Genomic DNA, 4,542 nt, shown 5'->3' on the forward strand with positions numbered 1-4,542 from the left:
TTTACCTATCCTTCCGGAGTGGCCGCGCGGTTACAGGCGCCATGTCACGAATTGCACGGACCCTTCCGCCGAAGGTTCGAGTCCTCCCTCGGGCATGGGTGTGTATGTTGCCCTCAGGGTAAGTTAATATAAATAGTGTGTAAGTCTAGGGACCGGTAACAGCAGTTTGGTCCCTTAGGAATTCACACAAATTTGTTTTTTATCCTTAATGAGATGATGGTTCAAATGGTTCAAATGGCTCTGAGCACTATGGGACTTAACTTCTGTGGTCATCAGTCCCCTAGAACTTAGAACTACTTAAACCTAACTAACCTAAGGACATCACACACATCCATGCCCGAGGCAGGATTCGAACCTGCGACCGGAGCGGTCACGCGGATCCAGACTGAAGCGGCCAGACCGCACGGCTACACCGGCCGGCCCTGAGATGATGGTATGCCAGCAAAACTGTAATAAGCTGATATATCATTGTGCTGCAGGGGCGAGAGACTTTCGGAACATGTATGAGTGTCATTGCACCGTTCTTCGTAAATTATATTTGCGGGCAGATGATACCCCTCAGAAGATAGCTGAAGTTTCACGGATCACGGCTAACTTGATGCTAACTAAGAAGCAACAGATGAAAGGGTTGAGCGTGAAGTCTAGACCACGTTCTCTCGTTACCAAGGAAGTGACATCCTTGTACCATCTGCTTCGCCATCGTCATCGTCGCTGTCTTATTGCCTCCCTGACAGCATATGGTGGACTCGGTTGACTACTCAAGGTGAGCTCACTCATGCTTTTCATTAATACTACCCAAAACTGAGTGCAACGATGACACCATGGGTGTCATCCACTGCACACTAACGTCCGAGAATAGTTTTGTGACTGTCGCTGAGATGATTACGCCCGACTGCACCAGAGAGTTGTGTTTTTAGCAGAATTTCAGGAGGTTGAACTGTTTATTGCTAATCCCCTCTCCCATAAAACAGCTGGTTTGGACGGACTTACGAAATAATTTTATTTATATACTCCAATTCCATTTTAAATGAGGATTTCCGGGGCAGAGCTGTGACTGCGAGCTTTAAGGCGGGGAAAATTGTCCCCATTCCGAAGCACCGTGGCCGTTTAACAGGGGCTGACTTTCGTCCCCTCACGCTATTCAGTGAACAGCAGATTGTCCTTATTGCCTGGTCGTGTGATTGGTGAACATCGGTGCCACCTCAGTGGCCGTACAATTCTGCCTTCGGCGGGCGGCTGTTCCACGTATTCATTCTGCTTTTGGATTCTGAGATTTTGCTAAGGCTTCTGATCGTTAGTTACGCCTTTCTAGATCACCTGTTGGACGCTGTTAACTTCAACGCTCCTGCACGTTCGTTCTTCCTAACATATATAAGAACATTGCAGCGTCAATGGTGTTCAATGAACGGCCGACGCCGCCAAAGTTCAGGCGGCCGTACTGGAACATGGACTGTGCTCGCCTACCACTTTGTAGAAAATATATTTATATTTGATATTTGTATTCTGTTTATTTTCGGAAAAGCATCATCCACACAATTCCGAAGACGGCAAGAGCTGACAAGTGAGAGAATTATCGCACAATCAGCTTAACAGCTCATGCATCGAAGCTGCTTACAAGAATAATATACAGAAGAATGGAAAAGAAAATTGAGAATGCACTAAGTGACGATCAGTTTGGCTTTAGGAAAAGTAAAGGGACGAGAGAGGCAATTATGACGTTACGGCTAATAATGGAAGCAAGGCTAAAGAAAAATCAAGACACTTTCATAGGATTTGTCGACCTGGAAAAAACGTTCGACAATATAAAATGGTGCAAGCTGTTAGAGATTCTGAAAAAAGAAGGGGTAAGCTATAGGGAGAGACGGGTCATATACAATATGTACTGTGGTGTCACCGCCAGACACAACACTTGCTAGGTGGTAGCCTTTAAATCGTCCGCGGTCCATTAGTATACGTCGGACCCGCGTGTCGCCACTATCAGTGATTGCAGACCGAGCGCCGCCACACGGCAGGTCTAGAGAGACTTCCTAGCACTCGCCCCAGTTGTACAGCCGACTTTGCTAGCGATGGTTCACTGACAAATTACACTCTCATTTGCCGAGACGATAGTTAGCGTAGCCTTCAGCTACGTCATTTGCTACGACCTAGCAAAGCGCCATTACCAGTTACTATTGATGCTGTAAAACATGTACCGTCAAGAGCGATGTTCACCAATTATGAATTAAAGTTAAGTATTCCAGTAGTTACATACGTTCTTTGCTGCTATAAATTCCTTGCCCTGTTCCAGACCTCACGCCAGCCTGCGTGAGCTTAAACGCGTGCCTTTCGGCTTCCTGTCATAGTGGATTGGCTGTCTTGCCAGTCCACAACATGTACAACGACCAAGAGGGAATAATAAGAGTGGACGATCAAGAACGAAGTGCTCGTATTAAGAAGGGTGTAAGACAAGGCTGTAGCCTTTCGCCCCTACTCTTCAATCTGTACACCGAGGAAGCAATGATGGAAATAAAAGAAAGGTTCAGGAGTGGAATAAAAATACAAGGTGAAAGGATATCAATGATACGATTCGCGGATGACATTGCTATCCTGAGTGAAAGTGAACAAGAATTAAATGATCTGCTGAACGGAATGAACAGTCTAATGAGTACACAGTATGGTTTGAGAGTAAATCGGAGAAAGACGAAGGTAATGAGAAGTAGTAGAAATGAGAACAGCGAGAAACTTAACATCAGGATTGATGGTCACGAAGTCAATGAAGTTAAGGAATTGTGCTACCTAGGGAGTAAAATAACCAATGACGGACGGAGCAAGGAGGACATCAAAAGCAGACTCGCTATGGCAGAAAAGGCATTTCTGGCCAAGAGAAGTCTACTAATATCAAATACCGGCCTTAATTTGAGGAAGAAATTGCTGAGGATGTACGTCTGGAGTAGAGCATTGTAAGGTAGTGATACATGGACTGTGGGAAAACCGGAACAGAAGAGAATCGAAGCATTTGAGATGTGGTGCTATAGACGAATGTTGAAAATTAGGTGGACTGATAAGGTAAGGAATGAGGAGGTTCTACGCAGAATCGGAGAGGAAAGGAATATGTGGAAAACACTGATAAGGAGAAGGGACAGGATGATAGGACATCTGCTAAGACATGAGGGAATGACTTCCATGGTACTAGAGCGAGCTGTAGAGGTCAAAAACTGTAGAGGAAGACAGAGATTGGAATACGTCAAGCAAATAATTGAGGACGTATGTTGCAAGTGCTAATCTGAGATGAAGAGGTTAGCACAGGTTAGGAATTCGTGGCGGGCCGCATCAAACCAGTCAGTAGACTGATGACAAAAATAAATTCTGTTTAAGGCCAACCGCCATACCGCAGTGGTAACACCTGTTCCCGTCAGATCGCCGAAGTTACACACTGTCGGGCTGGGCTAGCACTTGGATGGGTGACCGTCTGGTCTGCCGAGCGCTGTTGGCAAGCGGGGTGCACTCAGCGCTTGTGAGGCAAACTGAGGAGCTACTTGACTGAGGAGCAGCTGCTCCGGTCTCGGAAACTGACATACGGTTGGGAGAGCGGTGTGCTGACCACGTGCCGCTCCATATCCGCAACCAGTGACGCCTGTGGGCTGAGGAGGACGTATTGACGAAGCTGCGCACGGGAAGAGGCTTGTCGTCTCAGATATTACGCACTAGCTGTATACATTGTATGTCAGATGCATGGTCGTTATTGTTGACTGAAACTGGATACTATGATGTCGCGGCTCCTCATAGTCAGTGAGTCTTGCATCACCTGTTGACGTAGGCCGCATTTATTTCATATCGCGTCAAGTTCAATGATTTTATATTGCATGTATCTTTGGGACGACATCTTGACGAGATAAGTCATCAAGCCAAAATTCCTATTTGCTCGCGTGGACGGGGTGGGAGTACTGGGAATCGAATCCGTGTCCTCCGCATGGCGCCCACCTGAGCTGATCATTCTTCTATGGTGGTGGATAAACAAGTGGTGAATGGTCTTAAGTAATTAAATAACAGAGTATGTCAGTCGAACACAGCTGTTACTTTCGCTTTCAAATGATTTGATTCAAAGCACTTCCCTCAGTCACATTAAGTAATGTTGGATCCAGAAACCTCCCTCAACTGATTAAAAAAAATGTTTTCAACCTCCCTTGTCTTTCCTAATTTTATTTTTTGCAGTCGAGACCGTATCTGAGGCAGTCTGTAGATAAGAGTCATCATGCATGCACAAAAATGGAACTAATTACTCTTAAGGAGCTGTTTATTGTAGAGAAATGACTCTCAGGCACGCTTTAGATAATTTTTAAAATTCTGCAGTAATTCCATTGAAAGTAAATTTTAGAAAGATATAAACAATGTGCGCGGGTATTGCTCGGTATTCTCTGGTTAAAGAACTCATCTACTGACTGCTTAAACACTATCTTACAGTCATCAGGTCATTCCTGGCTTACCACAACATCCATTAGTACAATAGTATGACCCCAAGGCGAATTCGTTTATAGAATGAGAGATGTTTCTTAAAAATACTTC

General features: G+C 45.2%; 1 pseudogene; it reads left to right on the forward strand.

Annotated features, from left to right (window-relative positions):
- Positions 1 to 3,354: 3,354 nt before the first annotated feature.
- Positions 3,355 to 3,472, forward strand: LOC124799840 (annotated as a pseudogene).
- The last annotated feature ends 1,070 nt before the right edge of the window (positions 3,473 to 4,542 follow it).

The sequence above is a fragment of the Schistocerca piceifrons genome, chromosome 5 (genome assembly GCF_021461385.2).
Source record: "Schistocerca piceifrons isolate TAMUIC-IGC-003096 chromosome 5, iqSchPice1.1, whole genome shotgun sequence".
In the NCBI taxonomy this organism is placed as follows: domain Eukaryota; kingdom Metazoa; phylum Arthropoda; class Insecta; order Orthoptera; family Acrididae; genus Schistocerca; species Schistocerca piceifrons.